We start from the raw sequence: 24347 nt of genomic DNA, 5'->3' as shown, positions 1-24347 counted from the left end.
TTTAGAAAGGATAACTTCTTTTCTTAAGGTGAGTAAATATTAACCTGTAGAAAAGTGCCTACTGCTTGGGTTCCTTTGCTGTATCTTGGTTATCCATGAAACAGCTTAAAGTTGATGGTTTAGCGCAAAGCAAGTACTAAGCACTATTAGATTTAAATCAAGATCTCTAACAGCTAAAATATATTAGAGCTACCATTGATCCTCCTTGGAGGGTAGAAGTGGAAGTGAGGGAGAAAGAATAGGTCTATTCACATTCTTGGGGATTGTCTGGACTTTTTGTTTCATTTCAACAAACCTTTATAAATCCTACATGTAAAAGATACTATACAAAAGACAACAGAAAGATAAAAGATATAGACTTGCCTTTAAGAAATATATAATCAACTATGGAAGTTGATACTATACACAATTAACTAGCAATTAAACTAAGTGGGTAGAGGAAGGGAAGGTATAGCTAAAAGCAAGTCATAGGTGATTTATAGATGTGGCACCAGAGTTGGTTTTTGAATGAAGAGGAATGATTTCAGTGTATGTTTGTGGCTATGTATATATGCATGTGTAAGGTTGTAGTGGTAGAGATGGGATGCATTATAATTACAGAAAACAATGAGTAAAGACCAACAAAAATAGAAAGATTAGCTTGGAAATGGTGAGCAATTCAGTGAGAGAAATGTAGGGTTGTGAAAAACTAAGAGTGTTACAATTCAGGAAAGGTAGACTGAAAATATTTCAAAAGACCTTGAATGCCAGGAAAAAGAGTTTGAATTTTCTTTCTCAAAAAATAATCCAAAATGGTAGATATAGCCTGAACTGGGTCAGCTAACTCCATCATCAATTATAATCTGATTCTGCACAGTATACTTAGGTTATTTACCATATTCCAAGCCTTTTTCTGACCTTCTAAAATATTAAAAGGGCCTCATTGTCATCTCTGGCCTCCTTAGAAATATCACAGTTAACAACTGAAACCTTCTTATTATTGGAATTCAGTTTAATGGTATAAAAAAATCATCTCATTCTCTCAACTCCCACTCATACAGTCAGTCCCTATAGCTTCATGAATTGATGGAGAGCCCATGACCATTGTTTTGAAACTGTTAATGAATGACTGAAAAATTTATTAAGCATTCAATATGCACAAAGCTCTATGCTCAAAGCTAAGGAAGTGAATAAAAAATGAAGCTAATTCCTGTTCTCAAGGAGCTTTTATTCCACTCAGAGACAAGATATATGAGAATTATGATCCTCAATTGGCTACTGTAGGTATTTGCATGTATAGTATGGTAGAAGGAACACTGTTGCTCTGTATTTGGAGTAGAAAATTGTGGAAGTGAATGTATATATTGTATATGACTATCTGGTTCATTGTTCTATAAAGGATAATTTAACTGAACAATTTCAGGATTCATTCTTTAATGTCTCCTTTTTAAAACATTTATTAATATTCATTTTTAACATGGTTACATGATTCATGCTCCTACTTTCCCCTTTGCCCCCCGCACTCACCCCACCCATGGCCGATGCACATTTCCACTGGTTTTAACATGTCATTGATCAAGACCTATTTCCAAAATGTTGATAGTTGCATTGGTGTGGTAGTTTCGAGTCTACATCCCCAATCATGTCCACCTCAATCCATGCGTTCTAGCAGTTGTTTTTCTTCTGTTTCCTCTCCTGCAGTTCTTCCTCTGAATGTGGTTGGTGTTCTGTACCATAAGTTCCTCAGAATTGTCCTGGGTCATTGCACTGCTGCTGGTACAAAAGTCCATTACATTCGATTTTACTATAGTATATCAGTCTCTGTGTACAATGTTCTCCAGGCTCTACTCCTTTCGCTCTGCATCAGTTTTAATGTTTCTTTTTAGCTTTATATACTCTGCATGTAATTCCATTAGATAATTAGTATTTTAGTGATAAATTTTAAGTAGTCATCCCAATTATTGATTGAATAACTCTATATGAGAATTGATAATCAGTGTGAGTAAAAATTTTTAAATGGAGTTAACTTGCAAAATATCCCTACTAAGGGATGTTTGTGCATACAAAAATGCCTAGGAACCCAAGAGCATGCACTCAAAATCACTGCTGAATTAATAAAGAGGATGACATTTAACTGTTTATGCTAATATCCTAGGATCTATTCATGGCCTCTATATGGTTCCAAATTATTGAAAGAATGACTTTCTTCCTCATTAATCTATTCATTGATAATCTATTTGTTTGCTAGTAGGCCTTTTTTGATCCACCGCTCTTTTTATTCTCTCCTCCCATTTAAAAGATTTTTTTAAATGATATCAGTTGATTTTATTATATAGTCATCCCCCTTTACTCCTGATTAAACTCTTTTTTGTGACAAAGAGAAATAAGTAAGCAAAAAGAGCCAATACATGTCAAGATGAATAATAGAGTAGGGCAAGGGGGAAAGAGGGAAGGAATAGTCTTTAATATATCACCTACTATGTGCCGGCCATTGTCTATGAGCCTTACAAATATTATCTCTTTTAATCATCACAAGAACCTTATGAGGGAGATGCTATCATAATCTCTATTTTAGAGTTGAGGATATTGAGGCAAATAGATAAAATGACTTGACAAGGGCTACAAGACTGGATACCCAGTTCTTCCTGACTCTAGACCCAATGTTCTCACTATTTAATGTGCCATCTACCAGTTCTGGGCGGGTAGACCTCACCTATCTGTAATTATTTATTGTCAATACTCTTCACTATTTTAAAAAAATGAATTCTTAGTGTTTAAATACCTTTTAGTGATCTTTTAATATCCAATCATTAGTCATTATGAATAATATTCACTTGATTCTTCTCCATGTTTCTTAGAATTTTTCATTTTTATTATTTCTTTCTATACATTAATATTCCAGGATGTTAGATTTTTATATGTTTCTGAGTTGATAGTCACTCATTTTGTTTCTGGGTCTTTGCAGCCACCAAGCACTACTTTAAATATTTTTTTTTCTTTTACTTCCTTAGCAATTAAATAGAAACATAATGAATGAATGAATAGATATATGGACATATAAATGGATTGATAGATCATTTATTTGTACTTACCAAGTATTAGGTACTTTGCTAAGCACTGGGGATACAAATATAAGAAATAAAAAGTTTCTATCAAAAGATTTATTATTCTAATGAGGGAAGAAAATGTATAGAAGGAAACTAGGAAGTAAGATGGTGGGGTAAAGGGGCAATTTGATTCAGTTGGAGGAGCAGTCTGAAAAGATAATCCAGACATCAGTGATGTTTACGGTTGGAATCTTTAAAATAGTTTTCATGTACAGGAAGTCACTAACAAGGAGAATGGACCTAAGGAAAGTCCTCAGGGGTAGCTATGCAGCTTTCAAGTAGGAAGTGTCTGGAGAAATTCCAGGCATGAATTTATTCTAAGTCACAACAGGTTCATTGCTTCAAATTATATACTTAATTTAGTCATAGGATCATTGATTTAGAGTTGGAAGGGACCTGAGAAACCATTTTGAGCCCAACTCTTTTAGCCTCTGTCCCCAATTTTAGAAATGAGGAAACTGGGAAAGAAACAGGATAAATGGTTTGTCTGTGGATATTCGATTAGTGTCATAGGCAGGATTTAAACCCACATTTTCTTGAATGCAGGTCCAATACTCTTATCTATTCTTATCATGTTGCCTCTCAAGTTTTGATGAAAAGACATTGCATTCTTTTCTTAGAAACACCTAGTTAGTGTTTCAAGTCACAATTATGATTGTAAGTGAGTGCTGCCAACTTCAATGTAATAATGACAGTTTTCCCCATAAATTTCTTCTTCAAAAATATTAAATTCAACATATCATGTAAGAGATTTAATTTTAACATACCTTTTAGTGACATACAGAAGATCTATGGAACTTCAACTACAATCCTTTGGCAGAATCATTATATGAAACAATGATTGAAATTAGGAAATGTAGCATTGATATACTCACTTCTATCATAAAGAATTAAAGAAAAGTCAACTCTGTTTCAGTCAAACTTTGCTGTTGTTGTTTTATACAACATATTAAATCAGATAAAATACTTGAATCCTTAATGTACAAGTAGAAGGCAGCCTGCTTTTAGGTTAAAATGGGGAAATTATCAGTGAAAAAATAGCACAATTCAATATGCATTTTGATACTCCCTTATTAGAACATGATCTATATAATGTATATTAATGTATATTGCATTCAAATTTCCCTTCAATATTCATGGAGGTGAAGAGGCCAAGATGGTGATCCAGAATTCACCTTTTATTACTCTTGATTTAGGAGAGTATTTCATACTGCTTCAAAATGAGTACAGAGAGAATGTTTCCTCTGGAGAAGCCTATTACAATTAAGAGAAAAATAAGGGCTGAATATCTGACTTAGTAGGAAATACATTTTATGTGGTGTAACTGAACTAGCTGAACACTTTGTAAAATACAGTTACAGCCAATCTATATACAAAGTTTTACTTACATTATCTTATGAGATGCTAAAAGCTTCCTTGTGAGACCAGTATTACTGATACCACAAAAGCTCTTTATTATAGAATGTTAAACTGAGGCATAGAGACATGTATCAACTTGCTCAAGCTATCAGCAACTTTTAAGTAACTTTCGGGATTCTAGTCTGTTCTTGTCGTTACCATGAAGGACCTTTTTTTTCCATGACACCAAAGCTGTCCCTAATGAGGTCATAGATCATAGATCAAGAGCTGGAAGAGATGTCAGAAATCATCTAATTTGTTTCTCTTTTCACTACATGGATGAAGAAACAGATTTATGAGATTTGAAATGACTTGCCCAAAGTCACAGCCAGAATTTTAAAGAAAATGCTCTTGGTGAAAGGTGCTCTAGTACCAGTTTCTGTTTCATTGTACCTTGTAGTGTGCTTTCAAGGTATCAAATAGGTTGGCACTCTCAAAAACATGTGCTTTCTAAGGGATCTAAGAAAGTCAGGGTAAGTTTATTATGCTGCAAAAATCCAGTCCATCTTTTTGCCTATTTTTCTGAATTGTGATTTGTTGCATATTGTATAATTCCAGCTTAGGTTTGACATTATTAAATGGCATTTGTAGATGCTCTGATATATAAAGCCTTAGTTCTTTTTCAATGACTGAGATATTTCTCATCAGGAATAGCTTTATTTGATATATGAAAAACCCAGTTGAATTACTCATTGGCTATGGGGGCGTGGGGTTTGGGAGAGGATGTGGGGAGGGAAAGGAGATGAATCATGAAACCATGGAAAAATATTCTAAATCAATTAATTAAATATAATTGTTCAAAGTGCAAATAAATAAATGAAAGTTTGAACTTTGAACAATGAATGAACATGAAATTTATTTATTTGCACTTTGAACAATTTTATTTAATTGAAATTACAATGAAATTATAATTACAATTACAATTACAAAATTAAAAAGGAATAGCTTCATTTAACCAATAGGTGAAGCTCATGGCCTAGCACGATGATGGCAAGACTTTTTAGAGACCGAGTGCCCAAACTGTACCCTCATGTCTCATGTGAGTCCCTGCCTTACCCCAGGCAGAGGAGAGAGGAGGAAGCACTCCCATTGGACTGCTGAGCAGAGGGATGGGTGATGTGAGAAATGCCCTCAGGCATAGTGGAGAGGGAGAGGAGAGTAGCCTCACATAGGTACCATAGGTTCACCAACATCAGCCTACTACATAGCTCTAGGAATAGTAAGGATTTAATTAATTGATATTTGTTAATTTTTAAAGGCTTTTTTGTTGTTCAATCATTTTCAGTCATGTCTGACTTCATGACCCCCCCCCCCTTTTTTTTGGCAAAGATGTTGGAGGGGTCTGCTATTTCCTTATACATCTCATTTTACAAATGAGGAAACTAAAGCAACAGGAATAAATGATTTGCCCAGAGTCACACAGCTAGCAAGTATCTGAGGACAGATTTGGTCTCAGGTTGATGAATCTTCCTTAATCTAGGCTTAGCACTTTAGATAGTTAGGTATGGTATTGTGCATTCACCTACACATTTCGCTACCCCAAATGCAGGACAACACTGTTCCTTTTGTCTTAGTACACAAGTACATACCTACAAGAAACCAAGTGAGGATCATAATGTTATGTGTTATCTCTTACAGAAGAATGTGAGGTCCCTCAGATTAAGAACTATCTTCCTTCAAAAATAAATGAAAGCAACGGACTATTTAATATGCTTAAAAATAAATCAAAGTCATCTCCCCTGTCTGTTGTAAAAGGAAAAAGACAGCTGCTGTCATATAGCTTCTATGGAAATTCAATATTAGTCTGTACCCCTTTTTGTTACCCCAAGAAAACCTTTGGATTTTAAAGAGGAAGAAGTATCAACTTAAGACTGAAGCTACTATATGCTTCTTCCTGCCAGAGCATTTTAACCCTAATACTTCCAACCTGCATGAGCTCAAGCTGCCTGGAGGGCCTACAGGGAAGAAGTTGTCTTTTTGTTCTTTCCTGAAAATCCTCTCTATCCTGCTAAGCCACTGACAAGATTGAGGGAGTATTCTACCACCAAACCAAGCCATTCTAAATCAGTCCCTCTCACTACAGAAAATGCCCCTATTTGACTCAACTCCAGAATGTTGTGGTGAATAAGAATCACAAGCTCTGTTGCCTCTAGGCCCAATCAGTTGGACATATTCTTGGGATAACAACCAAAGACAGAAGCTGAAAGGATCACTGGACTAAGTCCCTGAATTAGAAGCCACCCTATTCAGAGCTCTCTGAGCCTGAGGCTAAGGAGGCCCAGGACTATATTCCTCTTGGACACACAAGTGATTACTTCACCTACTTGGACCAGCCTAGGCTCCCAATCACTCTGTCCAGAGGGAAGTCTTGATTTAAAATGTTCAAAGGAGTGTAAGAGGTTTAATTGGGGACTGGCAATTATTCAATTCCCTGGTGACCAAACCTTTTAATATTCACCCAATCAAAAACCCCTTTTTACCCCTTCTAGGAGAGAGCTGAATCATGGACCAGCTCCCTTTGGAAGCTGCCGGCAACAGATGAAGTGACTTCTAAGATCTAATCACTTGTGGGAGGAAAGCTAAGAAATAAAAAGGGGCCAAGGAGGGAAATGAAGCCCTCAGGGGGTGGCAGTGGAGGCTGCTGTTGTTGCTGCTCCTTACTGGGTGAAAAGGCCCAAACATGCACTGAATTCTTGAAATAGGCTTTATTGGGTGTTGAACCAAGGAGTCATAGTCTATGGAGAGATGAATAATCTGGGCTCATCATCAGATCTACTTTTCCATCAAAGGCCCCCAACACTGAAGACAGGAAGCTACTTCTGTAGCCTCAGACCTACAGCAGCTTAGAGGTAGCTGAAGCGAATTGGACAAAAAGTGCCATACATGCCCTCTTTATGGAGAAAGAAACCCAAACTGTGACTACTGAGATGGCTCTGCGTGGCTTTGGAGAGGTAACTCTGGGCTATATCACTCCCTGAGAGGTGAAGGACAGAGGAAGAAAGGACAGCAATGTTTCTTGGATTGGTTCGATTATCATCTTCATACAAATGATTCCCAAAGCTCCAAATTTAGCTGCCCCTTCTCTGCTGAGCTCCAGGCCTGAATCACTAACTTTTTTCAGGATATATTCAACTTTATGTCTGATAGACATCTCAAAGTCTAGTTATCCAGATAAGAACTCATTACCTTTTCCCCTAATCACTCCCTTTTCCCCAACTTTCCTATAACTATAAAGTTATATATAAAATATATATATATATATATTCCTATAACTATAAAGACCTCCACCATCCTTTCAATTTCCCTCAATCATAACCTTGGCAAGTCATCCTTACCTTCTCATTTATATTCACCTCAAAGCCAATCTGTTGTCAAATGTAGTTCCTACCTTCACAACCTCTCTTGTCTGTCTCCTCTACTCATACAATTACTATTCTAGAATATGTTCTCATCATTTCTCACCTGAACTACTACTGATAGGATTTTTTTTCCTTTTTATTAGTAGAATTTATTTTTAGATATTTTTACATATCTCAGGCCCTGACACACACACACACACACACACACATATGTCTTTCATGTTTCCACTTCTTAGTTCATTCTTTGGAGGTAAACATTCCCATGTTATTCTCAAATATTAAATATGTAGCCCTATATAATATTCTCTTGGTTAATTTCACTCTTCAATATCTCACAAAGTTCTTTCCAACTTTCTAAAAAGTTAATCTGCTCATAATTCTTATGGTGCAGTACTATTCCATCACAATCATATACCACAACTTGTTTACCCATTCTCTAATTGACAGATATCCCCCCCCCCCAATTTCTAGTTCTTTGCTACCACAAAGAGGGGTGCCATAAATATTTTGGAAGATATAGGTTCCAATAGTCTTTCTAGGTCTAAGAATACACATAATTTAATAGCTCTCTAGGCATAATTTCAAATTGCTCTCCAAAATTATTGGATTAGTTCACAGTTTAACCAATAGTGTTTTAGCTTCTTCACTGTTCCACATTCCCTCCAACATTGATCATTTTGTCCTTTTGGCATTTTAGCCAATCTGATGGATATGAGATGATACTTTACAATTATTTTGGCTTGCTTTTTCTAATCAGTAATGATTTAGAGCATTTTTTCCATGTATTTATATGTGGTTTTGATTTCTTCAGCCAAAAATTGTCTATTTATGTCTATTTATCAATTAGGGAATGACTTATTCCCACAAATTTGACTATATATTTCAGATATGAGAACTCTATCCAATAGACTGTCTAGGAAAAAATTTTCCCCAAATTTTCTGCTTTTCTTATAATCTTGATAGCATTTATTTTATTTGTATAAACCTTTTCAATTTAATGTCCTCAAAATTATCCATTTTGCCTTTCACAATGCTCTCTATCTCTTTTTGAGTCATAAATTTCTCTCATCATTAAATCTGATAGGTAATATGTTTCCTCTTCTAATTTGCTTATTATATCTCCTTTTTATGTCTAGATCATGTATCCATTTTGATCTTATCTTAGGGAATGGTGTAAAATATTGGTCTATACCTAGTTTTTGCCAAACTTCCTTTCCCTATAACTGATTTTTTAGAAATAAATTTTTCTTATTTGAATATTGTCCAGAATTTCTCCTTGTTCTAACTATCCTTGCAGAGAGTCATCTCATATAATAATTTTAAGAAAAAAATCAGCAAAACTAATCAATATATCAAAAAGTCTGATAATATATGCATTTAACCACATCCATGGACTTCCTCTCTCTGCAAAGGAATAGAAATATATTTCAAGTAGTTCCTCTTTTATCTTCTTCTTTTGAATCATTCTTGTTTTTAATAATTTTGCAAAATTTGCCTTTGGTTATTCTTATTGCTTTTCTTTTTGTTTACATTGTTGCATCCATCCTAGATATTGCTTTTTTGGCTATGCTTATTTGCTTCACTCTAAGTCAACTAGGGTAGATTTTTCTTTTTTCTTTTTGAGACTATTTTCTTATTTTTATTTTTCAGTTACATGTATAAATAAGTTTAACAGTTGTTTTTTGACCTTCTCAAATTCAGATTTTCCCTCTTCTTAGCCTCCAAGACAATAAATAATCTGACGTAAGTTGTAATTATACTTTTCTGTAATACATATTTCCATATTGTTCATGTCATTATGGAAGTCACAAATCACATATACAAAAGAAATATCATGAAGGTAATATAGTGGAAGATGGCATAATTTGATCTGCACTCAGATTCCAACTGTTCCTTCTTTGGTTATGGATAATATTTTCATCATGAATCTATTGTGGTTATCTTGGAGACTTGCTTTGCTGATAATGGCCTAGTTCTTCAGAGTTGATGATCATTGTATAATATTTTTGTTACTGTATACGTTATTGTCCCAATTCTTCTCATTTCACTTTGCATCAGTTCATATGTCTTTCTAGGTATTTCTGACCTCATCCTATTTATCCTTTCCTGTGGCACAATAGTATTTCATTACAACTAAACTCCAGAACTTGTTCATTCTGCAAATGATGGAGAACCCCTCAGTTTCCAATTCTTTTCCACTACAAAAACAGCTGTTAAAATATTTTGGTACAACAGGTCCTTTCCCCTTATCTCTGATCTATTTGGGATACAGACTCTGTGGTGATATTATTGGGATAAAGAGTATACATAGTTTTGTGTACCTTAGAGCCTGTTTCCATATTGTTCTCCAGAATGGCTGGCTGTATCAGGTCACAGTTCCACCAAGAGTGTATTAGTGTCCCATTTTCCAGCATTCCCTCCAACATTTATCATTTTCCTTTTTGGTCCTGTTAGTCAATCTGGGAGGTATGAGGTGGTATATCAGACATGTTTTAATTTACATTTCTCTAATCAATAGTTATTTGGAGTATTTTTTCATATGATTCTAGATAGTCTTAATTTTTCCCTCTGAGAATTACCTATCCATATTCTTTGACTATTTTTTGATCGGAGAATGCTTTGTATTCTTATAAATTTGATACAGTTTTCTATATATTTGAGAGATGAATCTTTTGTCAGATAGCCTTGCTATAATTTTTTTTTCAACTTTTTTCTTTCCTCTTCTAATCTTGGTTTCATTGGTTTTACTTGTACAAAATATTTTAAGTTAATATAATCAAAATTACCTCTCATTCTTTATAATGTTCTCTCTGTTTTGGTTGATCATAAATCCTTCCCTTAATTTTCCATGCTTCTCTACAACAATTATATTTATTGTTTTTAATATTCCATTAAATTTGTAAACCATAATTTTTCGAGTTGTTCCCCAATTAAAGAACATCTACAATATTTTTAGTTTTTTGCTATTACTTAAAGTGATGGTTTAAATATTTAGAAGTATATGGAGATTTTCTTAGCAATGACTTCACTGGAGCATAACTCTTGTGTTGGACTTTGCAAATCAAAAAGAATCAAAATTTTAGTGCTTTACTTACATAATTCCAAATTCTTTCCCCAAAATGTTATGCAGATTCTCAAATGATACATTAGTGTGACTACCTTTCCATACCCTTTTAACATTGATTATCCCTGTCTTTTGTCATCCTTGCTAATTTACAAGGTCTAAGGAGAAACCACAAAGTTCTTTAAATTTGCATTTCTTTGATTATTTTTTAAATGGGGCATTTTTCCTATGGTTGTTAATAGTTTCCAATTATTCTTCTGAGAACTATTTGTTCATATGTTTTAACCACATATCTATTGAGCAAAGGCTTGAATTTTAATTCTTATTAAAAAATAAGAATTGCCTTACCTTCCATCTTATAATGGACATTAACTATGGATTCCAAGGCAGAAGAGCTGTGAAAGCTACATAATTGGGATTAAATGGTTTGCCCAGGATCACACAGCTAGGAAGTGTCTGAGGCCAGATTGGAACCAAAAATCTCCTGTTTCCCAGCCTGCTTCTATATTCTCTGAGCTTCCTAGTTGCCCCACAAATTAATTCTAACTGATATTCTATAACAATTAAATCATAGGAGTAGTCCCTATCCTTTATTAGAAACCAGTGAAGTAGGGAAAGTTGAGGTTTTGTATGACAGATTAAATTTTCAGATACGTTTCAATGTGTAGAGGGCTCACATGACACTTAATAATTAGCTAGTTGTATGTCTTCCCAGGACACAGAGCAAGTTATTTACCTTTTTCATCCTTTAGGCAATTCTGTAAGACTTTAAGTTGAAAAGGCAGTGCCAAATTCCATTGGTAAAGAGAATTAACTCACTTGCGAGTACTCTATATAAATGAAATAATGTGTGGTAGCAGTAGCAGCAACAGCAGCAATAGTAGTAATATTAATTTGTGGTAGTAATGGTGGTGGTCGTTGTTATAACAATAGCACTTATTAAGTCTTTTAAGGTTTGTAATACATCTTAATATTATCAGATTTGATCCTGAAAATCTGAAAAATGACAGAACTACCAAAGCAGTTTCAAAAGAACGTCTTTAAATCAAGACAATGAAGACAGTGCTGTTATGGCCACCACACAGAGTCTCACACACATGCCACGCAGAGCCAAATTCTGGTTCTCTGTGAGCACTGTCTTTGGTAAAAATAACAAGAATGGGAATTTTCCACTGAAATGAAGAATTTGGAGTCTTTTTATACTTTAGGGAATATAGGAAAGGAAGAAAAATTGAATGGTTTACACTGGGTCTAGGGAAAGAGAATTATAGCCAGAGGCTGGAATACCTGGGAGAAGCCTAGATTCAATAAGATAAACCAGGAAGACAAAAAGGGTACTTAAATTTGACTATATTTGCTAATTCTATCTAGGGGAATCAATGGGTTCTTCAAGGTTTATTATTCAGTCTAGGTCAAATTTATTAATCCTACCTAGGGTGATCCCAGGGTGTTTGAGGGTTTCATAAAACAAGGTTGTCTATCTTCACAACAACCTTGTGTGATAGGTACTATCATAGTTACCATTTTACAGATGAGCAATTTGAAGGTAAGAAAGATTAAGTAACTTATATAGGGTCACACAGCTAGTAAGTGTATGAGGGAAGATTTGAATGTACGTCTTCCTGAGTCCCAAGTCCAGCATTCTATCAATCTACTGTAACCATTGCCCTTTTTAGCAAAGGGAGTTAAGTGGGAAAAGTGTGGGGTTGTGCATAGCAGATAATAAGTAGTCCATAGGGAAGTTTTCATGTGGGAAGGATTCACATAGGAGTCAATAAATCTAGCCAGCAATCTTCCTGGGACATGGGAAATTTGAGTGATTCAATTCAGTAAAATGGAAGAAATTGAATCCTGGGAAACATAATAGTGTAGGATCAAGGATTTCATTCACAGAATAATGAGTTACTTGGAGAATATATGCAGGGAAATCAAAGGAGAATACTCAAAAGAAATGGAAAAATATCCAAACCAACAAATCCAATTCAATCACTATTTGTTAAGAACCTGTTATGTGCCATGGATTGTGCTAAACATTGGGAATACAATAAATAAAAAGAAAGACAGTGCTAGATCTCCAGGAACTTACAGTCTAATGGTGGTAGACAACACACAAAAGGAGGCTGGAAATGGGTGGGACAGGAGCCCAGCTCAAGGGTATTATGTTTCAAGAAACTGAAAGCAGGAAGAACAGTAGATGCAAAGTGAGAGAAAGATGGATCCAGGATCTAGTTGAATCCACTAGAAGCCTTAATAAAGAAAGGCATTGGAAGGAGATGGCACTATACTCTCCAGTCCTCCAGAGGAGATGAGGCAGAAGCAGGTGGTGACAATCAAGATTTAATTTAGCAGCAAGGTTTTGAGTTTAGAAGTGAGAGACTTATCTAGGTGGAAGAAGGGGAGTTGGGTGCATCTTATTCCATAGATTTGAAACCTAGCAGAGTAGCAAATACAGAGTGGGAAAGAGATGACAGCCAAAGGAGAAGGGACAATGAAGAGACATGATCTATTTCTTAATTCTCCTCAAGGTCATCCTTGACAAATATTAAACTGCTAGCTTAGTGAGATGTGTCTCTTCAGATATGGACATCTGTAAAAGCAGAAAGAAAAAGTCAGTGGTGGTGGAACCACTATTGTATTGTGGGGTCAAAAAAGTTTTAAAATTAAGTGGTCGCTTGTGGGAGTTGTTGATTTTGTTCTGAAAGGCAAAGGCCTTTGAGGGAAGTATAAAAGTGCTGAGAGTTCAAGCTATAGTAAAGAAGCTGTTCAACGTTAATTAGCTATTGATTAGGAAGGAGGGAGAACCTAGAAGACTATGAAGCTTAAAAAGGGAATAAAAGCTAGCTCCTCTCTAATTTAGTAACCCAGATAATTGTCATCTGACTAGGAAGTGAGTGACCTCAAGCTCTTAGAGAAATTGGAGGGGAGGAACCAACAATATTTCCTCCATTGTTTCTATTTAGACTTGGAAGCAGAAAAATGGAAGAATAGGGATTTTAGGTGGAAAAAATGTTTAGGATTTATTCTCAGACTAGCATTTTAGAGAATGAAATATCTCCTGACAGTGGACACTGGGCTAGAGTTGTCATCATAATAATAGCTAAAATTTATATATACTTTCAGATTTCTAAAGTATTTTTCTATTATCATTTTATCCTCTGAACAACTCTGTGAGGTAAGTTTATTATTCACATGAGGCTGAAAGAGATTAAATGACTTGCTCAGAACAATTATTAAGTGACAATTAGTAAGACAGGATGTGAACTCAGCACTTTCTGACTCCAAGTTCACTATGGCAAAGGGCAGTCAGATTCCTGATATTTTTTAAAAGCTAAATTAAAATAACAACAACAAACAAACAAAAAACTGCAGACTTTTAGTAAGAAAAAACTGGACAGAGATAAAAAAAAAATTGTCTGGAACTTGTAAGCTGATTGGAGAGTAAGGCAAGGCAGGATATTTTTATGTCATAGTTTCTCTGTAGTTCCAAATAACTAGGTGATAAATTATTACACTTAGGGAGAATATCTGGCTTTAAGGAGAAGGTCCAAATATAAGACTCACTTAAAGTTTCCTTAAGTATTAATAATACTTTAATCTAATTCATTGAATTTCTACTCCTGATTACACTTGCTATGGCATGGAAACATCCTGGGTTCTTCTGTATAGTGACTGCAGAGTGCAATCTTTGACATGTCTAGAAAACTGAAATCATGGGGTATGTCTTCTGAGGTACAGCTTAGATAATTTCAGAGTTTCTCATTACTGTAAATTAGGCATAAGGAAAGGCTTCATAAAAGAGGAGGGGAAAAAACCCAACATATTATAGGAAGTTGACTATTTTTTTTTAAATATGGAGTTTGCTAAGAAATATTTCTATTTTAATAATGACCTATACTATTCTTCCAGAGATAGAGGATGTCAGAGAGGGAATAATTCAGTGTCAACCTTTGGGAAATTCAGAAAGTTCTCATTTAGTTGGGAATTAATTTTAAGCTTTGGTTAATACTTAGGGCTATTAGGAATTAAACTTGAGAAACCCTAAAATCCTAGACTAGCTCTGGTTTGATAGATGACTCTTGTTGTTCAGTCATTTCAGTTATGTCCAACTCCTTTGCGATCCCATATAGTTTTCTGGTCAAAGAGACTGGACTGGTTTGACATTTCCTTTTCCAGATGATTTTGATGTACACATAGTTTAGTGACTTGTCCAGGTTCAGGTCTTCCTGACTCCAGGCCTGATGATCAATCCATTATGCCACTTTGTTGCCCAAGGACATGATCCTAGAAGGAATCAACCTTCCTTGGAACAAATTTGGTTTCCTGGTGACTTTTGGGAATAGAGCTGACATTTTCAACTTTTATTCCTAGAAGGGAATTTGACTGGTGAAGGCAAATCAACAATCATTTAGTAAACCTATACAAGATAGAGGGAAATCCTCAAAATGCTGAGAAAACAAATACAAACAGAAAGACAATCTCTGTACTCAAGAAGATGATATTCTGAAAGAAGAGAACAATACATTTAAGCTGGAAAATGGGTGGAGAGAAAAAGGAAGCCTATGGAGCAGAGTAGAGATATTCTTAAGACCCTCTGTAGTGGACCCTGGGGAAGAATGAATGTTTGGCTGCTTTGGACACTTACCTTAAAATGGATTGTTAGGGAGGAGACAGCAAATCAGAGGAAGAGACTGCCCGAGCAGAGTATATTTGAAGTTGGAGAAGATGAAAGACAGAATAAATTTCCCTGGCAAAAATACTTCTACGGCAAGATACCAAAAGTCTAGATTATAAGCAGTAGAGTTTGAAGAAGAATATATTCTAGTTTGATTTGTTATTTTATAAACAAAATAGATGAATCCTAGAGGATTTTAAGGCCAAGAGTGTTAAGGACTAGACGGCTGGGGTTAAGTGAATTGCTCAGGGTCACACAGCTAGGTAATGTCTAAGTTCAGATTTGAACTCAGAACCACCTGTCTCCAGGCCTGGCTTATTTCCTTAAATAGCATCTAAAGAGGTATAATTTTGGGTATAAAACTTACCTTTGTACTGATGATGTATTAAAAAGAAGCCTATTAAAGCTTAGCACTACTATGTATTTTACTGTATGAATGATAAAATTAATAGTTATTAATAATTTAGATTTATTTTCATTTTGGAAAACATTGTCATTTGTGATTTTAATTAACATGTTTTTATCAGCCAAGGACAACAACAGTTTACAAAAGGCATTAATTTTAGAAAACTTAGTGGGAGAATGACCAGCCTAGTTGGAAGGAAAAAAAAAGTTTAAAGAAAAGTTTGCCTAATGTCTAATAATGTCAAATCATCACAGAAACATTTCAGATTAGATTAGATAAGGCATTTATTATACAATAACTATATGCCAGGCATTATATCCAATACTGGGCAGAAAAATACAAGAAAAATAAAAACAATCCCTATCTTTAAGGTACTTACATTCTATTCGGAGAAGAAAGCCCAAAAAAGAGAGTTGAAAAGCATAGTCTGTAGAGTAAAGAACTGAGCCAATTTTTCAAGTCAAGGCTGAGGTAAATATTTACTGTGGAAATTCCAAGGAAGAATTCATTCTTCCTCCTTGGAGGAAGAAGATGGAGATACCTCTGGTGTGAGATTACAAGAATAGAGGTGAAAAGTAGAACTATATTCTAGAATGTGAGGAGCAAAGCCAAGTCAGAGGAGTTTTATTATTTACAACATAAAAATGGAGACAGGAAAACAAAGAGATGAAAAAATTAAACCAATCTTTCAACAGTTATATGTTTAAATAAAACAATAATTTATTTTCTGGAATGACACTCACATACTCTGCTTTGTTCTTCTACCCTTGCTACTCAAAGGTTGGGTGATAGGGATTTGTATAGATGGGAGTTGGCGTTGGATATGTGTAAAGAGGTGAACTAAATTTCTCACTCTTAGTAAAATTAAGGAGTCACCACAGGGTGAATCCTCAGAAAAAATCAACTGAGTTGTTCACAAGTCATATATAACTTGGGAGACTCTGTTAGTTGTAGTTGAGCCTAAATCATAAAGAAGTGAGATAACTTTACGGTGGTGTGTTAAAGGAAATAAGAAAAAATTCTGGAATATATATATATATATATATGCATATAGTGGTATAGCAGCAGCAGTTCAGCAAAAGATCATGCAGCAGCAGAGGACAGTAGAGGAGTTGCTAAGAGAAGATGAGATGCCAAGGACTAGCAGATGGCAATAGGGAAATCTAATGAGAGAGAATCAGGAAATGGGCAAGCAGGGAGGAAAATAGCTTAGCAATGCAGCACAGCAGTCTATAACTTGATGAAAACATTCTACTCACTAGTGGCGACATAGGCTATGAAAATTTCAGCAAGTTCGCTGCTTCATGAAACTCAATCTACCCTGATCACATGTATTCCCCATTATTGTGCTCCTTTCATATTTATTCCCTGAAATTATATAATCCTAGCACTATTTGGTAAGTAAACTATTAGTGTGTCCATGTGAATATAAAAATGTTTCCCTTGTCATTTATATTTGCTATGATATTTAATTAAATGTATTTAGTTTGTCTTCTGGTGGATTTCGGGAAAGAAACATTGATGAGGGCATTTGGGAGTATTGAATTTGAAAGAGTGCTGGATTTAGTCATGGGACTAAATGGGTCAAGTGTAACCTATATTACTACTTGTGTAATTTTGGACAAAGTTTCTATTTTTTTTCATCTTTAGAACACGTGGATTAAATAAGTCCCCTCCAAAGTCCCTCCCAGTTGATTTAATCCTAAAGTTTTGGGAATAAATGTTGATGCATAGCTTTCTTGGAATCTGCAGAATCCTTCAAAGGAGTCTGTGGGAGAAAATTTTGATATACCTAAACTTTCATCATCAATGACAATGGAACTACATTTAGAATCTACATTTATACACACCCATATGTCCTGTAGGAGAAAATGGAAATACAGATGTGAATTAAACAAATGAATGAATAAGCATTTTAAGTATTTCCTATGTGCCTAACACCTTTAAGTGCTGGGAATACAAATAATAAAATTGAAGAATTTTTTCTTCTAAGGAACTCCTGCTCTAATTTTGTGAGATGTCATATAAAATAAAATTACTTTTTCAAGGCTTACAGAAGAGCCCAGAAGTCCTTATGTTGCAGTGAAGAACAAGAAAAGAAAAAGTCTTTAGGATACACAAATAGTTAAGATTATAGTAGGACAGAGAGAGAAGATAGAATGAAGGTCAGAGAGTCTTGGTGGTCTATATTATTAGAAGAAATGAAGTTGTTGACTTCAACCTCATCCAAACCCTGTGAGCAGCCAAGAAGTAGTGTGAAAGAGAAAGGTAAGTGGTGTGTGTGTGTGTGTGTGTGTGTGTGTGTTTGTTGATATAGTGCTTTTTAATGAAAATATAGTGATTGCAGAGACTTTCCAAATTTTATTGTACAACAGTTTGTTGTATATTTTTATAGTAATATAATTGATTTAAAGGGCATAAAATGAAACAAAATCTGTTGTGATTATTATTATCTATAAAGCAGCATTTGTTTCAGTAGGGTAAAGTAAAAAAGCCTCTTAAAGGTTCTCCTCCAATAATGTCTCCCATTCTTATATTAAGATTATATAGGATCCCTCTCAGATTCAACCATTCAACAGTAGAACAACTTTATTTTTCTATTATTCTCCAAGGCATTCTATCCTTTGATAATTACACTTCCTTTTCCACATGTTTACCAACCATCTCTTTAATGATCCATTCTAAATATTTCTCAGGAATCAAATTCATTAGCCTAAAGTTTGCCAAAGGTGTTCATCATTAGTATCACATAGGTACGTTCTCTCTCTCTCTCTCTCTCTCTCTCTCTCTCTCTCTCTCTNTTTTTATAGTAATATAATTGATTTAAAGGGCATAAAATGAAACAAAATCTGTTGTGATTATTATTATCTATAAAGCAGCATTTGTTTCAGTAGGGTAAAGTAAAAAAGCCTCTTAAAGGTTCTCCTCCAATAATGTCTCCCATTCTTATATTAAGATTATATAGGATCCCTCTCAGATTCAACCATTCAACAGTAGAACAACTTTATTTTTCTATTATTCTCCAAGGCATTCTATCCTTTGATAATTACACTTCCTTTTCCACATGTTTACCAACCATCTCTTTAATGATCCATTCTAAATATTTCTCAGGAATCAAATTCATTAGCCTAAAGTTTGCCAAAGATGTTCATCATTAGTATCACATAGGTACGTTTTCTCTCTCTCTCTCTCTCTCTCTCTCTCTCTCTCTCTCTCTCTCTCTCTCTCTCTCTCTCTCTCTCTCTCCCTCTTCCTCTCCCTCTCCCTTCCCATTCCTCCCTTCCTCCCTCCCTCTTTCTTTCCTTCCTTCCAGAAAACAAGTACTATAGCATTTGTCCTTCTTCAACACCATGGTTCCTTTTCTGTGTCGACATGGAATCTAGAGACCCCAAACTTGTGGCCCGGTGGGGTCTTATGAAGTCCAAATTTTAGGACTAGCTTGTAAGTTGGAGACCCCAAAGCTTATACTTGTTCTCTGTTCCAGTGAAACTACCCTGAAGAGAATCTCAGGCTAGCAGTTTCAGATTAAATAATGGACCCTAAGGTAAATGCTAAATATCCTTTTGTCTTAGGTAGTCTTCCCAATTGTATCAGACCTTTTCCCAGGAAGACACACCTGGGCAGGGACCATCCTTTTAGTATCCATTGTAAGTAGCTCTTTCTCTTACAACCTAGTCTCTGGCTAGGACTCCTTTCCCCAGCTTGATTGTATCCTTTCAGTATGGTAATGTCAATCATCTTTCCCTGCCCCTGGATCTTCCCAAATGGTAAATAGGTTTGGTTCTCCAAATTCTTTTGTTTCTTGGAGTTGTTATCTAGTGTGGTGGCACTCCCAAGGGCCAGGGACCAGAGAATCCTGAGTTCAATCCTCGGACTCTTGTAGGTATGTGATGCATAGCTCTGTGTAGGGGCCTACTCAGCCCTGTGACCCTTATCCTTAATTAAAGAGTGGCTTTTCTGACTATTTAATAGTTCTCTGCTTTTCCCAAGTCAACATCTGATTAAAATGATCTTTCAAATATCATTTAATAATGAAATCTTTTTTTTTCTTTTCAGTGCCATTAGTTAAAACTCATCTTGACATGATGACTTCAACTAATCCATGTTAACTAGTTACCTTCTTATTATTTCCTTACTAACCTTGGCTAATACCTCATCAATTTTTTTAAATCATTTCTGGTATAATAGCTGTTTTCCTTAGTAAATAAAACAGGGGAAAAAGTGAATTGAACCATTCTGCCTCTACTTTTCTATACGTTATCATTATGCCATCTACCTTGAGCAAATGTGCTATCCTTCATTTGATTCTCATTTATTTCTATAAGTTTAAAAAATAAACTTTTTAATCCTCTCATGCAAAACAACCCATTTTTAATTTAGCACTCTTGATAATCTTTTAAAAAAATAGTCACACTTTTAAATACTAACTCTGTTGTCTAGTCTTTCTTTAGTTTAATAAATATTTCCCTTTAAAATTTAAGTTGATTGATGAGTTCCCTATGCATCCACATTGATTGCTTGTGAGAAATTGTTTTTGGTTGTTCTTTTGTTTTTTTTTTCAATTTTTTTCTCATTGGAATTATTTCTCTTTGTGACTTCAGAATTTCTTTCTTGAGTATTTCATATCCCTCATCATACAAATTTGATATCATTTTAACCCATGGGATTCGAAATATGTTCCCTGATTCCTTTGAAATGTTTTCCCCAAAACCTCTGATCAAGCTCTGATTTCTTCTCCTTTATCACAAAAATCTTGGAGTGATTTGTTACTCTACCCAATCCCAGGTTCCCAATATTTTTGTCTTAGAAGTCAGAGCTTCCCTATTGGAAAGAAATAAATCCAAACCAAAAATATGCCCCTTTTGAAAGAATTTAGTTATCATTAAAGAACTTATGAGCTATATTATTTAAATCAGAAGTAATTTATTCTGAGAAGAAATAACTACCTCAATACAATCTGTCACTCTTGCCATTATGTAGAGCTTTTACCATCACACAGATATAATTTTTCATTTATTTTCATCCTAGTTTTGAAACCTGGGTCAAGCAGAAATTTTATCTATTCATCTTTTTTAATCCTGATAGGAAAAGATAAGGGAAGATATATTTTGGAAGTCTTATCTTAAAACCAATTACTTGTAATTCTGTGTGTGTATAATTTTCGCCTTTGAACATTATAATTTTTAAGTTCCTTTATTTTTAATAATTATTAAAAATTAGCATCCATAGTTTCTTCTTACCTCCTGCCCCTCCCACATTTAGAAGGAAATGAATATGATATCAATTATACATGTGAAGTCATGTAAAATATATGTCCATATTAGCTATGTAACAAAAACAAAACAACACAAAACAAAACAATAAAAAAGAAAGAAACACAGAGAAAGTGAAAAAAGTATGATTCAATCTGCAAATAGAGATCATCAGTTATTTTTCTGAAGGTGAATAGAATTCTTTGAATTTCTGTTTTCTCCTTTTGTTCAAGGACATCAGAATAGTTGGGCAGTTTCTCCTGAAAATTTCTTGCAATTTGGTGTCCAAGTTCTTTTTTTTTGATCATGGCTTTCAGGCAATTCTATCTCTTGGATCTATTTCCTAGGTTAGTAGTTTTTCCAGTGAGAAATTTCAAGTTTTTCTTCAATTTTTTCATTCTTTTAAATTTGTTTTATTGTTACTCACTGTCTCATGAAATTGTTAGGTTCTATTTGTCTAATTCTAATTTTTAGGAAACAATTTTCTTCTTTCAGGCTTTGTGCTTCTTTTTTAGGCAGTTATTTTCCTGTTTGAGGTATTATATTTTCCCTTTTAGGTAACCATCTTTTTAATAAGCCTTTGTTGTAAGATTACTGAGTTTTTCTATCATTTTATTTTTCTAATTTTTCATCTATATTTCCTAACATTTGTTTTTCTACCCTTTTTTTGGAGTTCTGCCAAGAATTTAATTTGGGTTTAACATCCTTTTATATTTTCCTTTGAGGCTTCACACATTTTCATTTTTTATTGATATCTTCTTCTGATCTTTTATTTTGGTCATCTCTCTTGTTGAGATATTTTAATAACATTGGGCTTTTTCAGTTTTTTTGCTCATTTGGGGGTTATTTGCCTCTTGATTTTGTCTATATGCTGAAGCTTTCCTCCATTCCTGGTTGGGAGAGTACAGTCCAGCACTTGTAATATGCTTGGGATTGGTTCAGCTCACTTGGTTTCAGATTCAGTTCTCTGCAGAAGCATCATAGTTGGCCTGCTGTGTGGAGGTTTGCACCTGTTCAGTTCAAATGATTGTATTTGGGTTCTGCCTATTCCCATCGACTGGAGCTTTCTGGGCAGATTTCCTCACATTGCTGCCTGTGTTGGGTCAGGCATAGGCTTTTTTTCAGCTGGATTATGCAAGATCACTTTCCTCTTACTGTGGCTTGTTCTGTATTGTATTGGTCTCTGCTTTTACCCTGCTGCGGCTGGATTGAGCTAGCTGTTCTCTTTTGTCACTTATACTATATCACATGAGTTCCCCAGAGGCTTCTTCAATGTTCCCCCATTTATATCTGAATTAGATGAATCCTCTTTGCCATCTATCAACATTTTTCTGGGCTAGAACACTACTTTATCCCTTCTTCTGTGAGTTCTGCTGATCCAGAATTTGTTTTGACACTTTTTTTTTAATTCTTCTGTGGTTGTTTAGAGTGTGGTTGGTGGGCTTCAAGTGTTTCTTACTTGGGTATTTGGACCTGATCTGACGCTACAGTTATTTTAGCAGCTGCCACTGAGGTGGTGCTTCTGCTTATCATTTCTTATAGCACAATAGTATTCCACCACATATACCACCCAAATTGTTCAGCCATTCATCAGCTGAGGGTATCCATCATTGGTCAATTCTTTTTCACCTCAAAAAGAGCTACTCTAAATATTTTTGTCCATGTAGGTCCTTTTTTCTTTGGCATTGCTGTGTCTGTGCAGGTTTATAATGCTTTGGCCAAAGTTTCAAATTGTTTGCCTAAACAAGTAAAGTCATTCGAAACTCAACCAACATTGCTTTAGTGTCCCTATTTTGTGGCATATTTTCCATTATTTATCGTTTCCCTTTTCTGTCATGGTAGCCAATCTGAGAGATATAAGGTGGTACCTCAGAGTCGTTATAATTTGTATTTTTCTAATCAGTAGAGATTTAGAACATTTTTCATGTGGCTATTGTGAGCTTTGATTCCTTCTTCTGAAAACTGCCTTGAATATTACAACTTTAAAATATATATATTTGTTTGGTTGAGTTGAAGAAAGAATGGGATTTATTTTAGAAATGATGTTTAAAAGAACATCTTAAAGTACTTTGGTCATAGATATAAGTGCTTTTGAGAAGTTTTAAATAGAAGAAACTTTAAGTCATCTTCTACAAGGTGGGTCAACACCTTCAAATTTTGCAAAGAAGAAAAGTACAAGATAAAATGTTTGGATAAAGGTTATCTCTTTAGCATAACACATTTAAGGCTCAAAATATTCAATTGTTAATAATAGCCTGTAGAAATTGTTCATTTTCTCCTTAATTCAATCCTTTTAAAAGAGAAGGTAATTTTTGGCACCTCCAAATGGAAATATGATCTTGAATCAGGGCTTGTAAACTCAGATAATCATGCAAATATATCAGGCAAAAATGATTTCCCAATTTGTTCATGACATGTTTATAAATTAAAAGTAAAAAAAATAGGGTAATAGAATTTGGTAGTAAAGTCCAGAGAAGAATAAGTTAGAAAAGAGTACAAAGTTCAAGACAATATAGACCTTGGAAATCATCACTCAACAGAGAAAATACTTTTTAGAGTCTCTTTATTTATTAATGCTCTCTCCCTTATCAGATTAAACTTTACATAGCTATTTTTTCTAAATGTTGTGCACTCTAGTAGAATGACAGGTTCTTGAGGGAAGAAACTTTGGGGGAGGGGCGATAGGGTATTTCTGTTTATTTGTTTAGGTTATAATTTACTCTGATTTCCTAGTACCTAGAAAAATATTTTATGAATTATGGACTCTTAATATATGAATGTTAGGTTAGAGTAGATATATTCTAATCCTCTCATTTATGGAAGAGTAAACTAAGGCCCATAAAGAGGTCATTTTAAGGCATATAATAATAGAATTACAAAATGTTTGATCTAAAAATCACTATATAAGTTTTGTTTCAAGAGTAGGATAGGAACTCTGATCTCTTGTGGTCTAAAGATCTTTGCATTACACAAATGGCAAAACTGAAGCTTTGAAAAGCCCCATAGTTTTCATTGACATTGTTGCTGTTAATACATTGAACTAAATATACTTTGGAATTGAATATTCTCTTATGTTCATCAGATAGTTTGTTTAGTTGAAAATGTTTTCA

This window comes from Gracilinanus agilis, chromosome 4 (genome assembly GCF_016433145.1).
Source record: "Gracilinanus agilis isolate LMUSP501 chromosome 4, AgileGrace, whole genome shotgun sequence".
NCBI classification, from domain to species: domain Eukaryota; kingdom Metazoa; phylum Chordata; class Mammalia; order Didelphimorphia; family Didelphidae; genus Gracilinanus; species Gracilinanus agilis.
Note: the sequence above shows the minus strand (reverse complement) of the source record.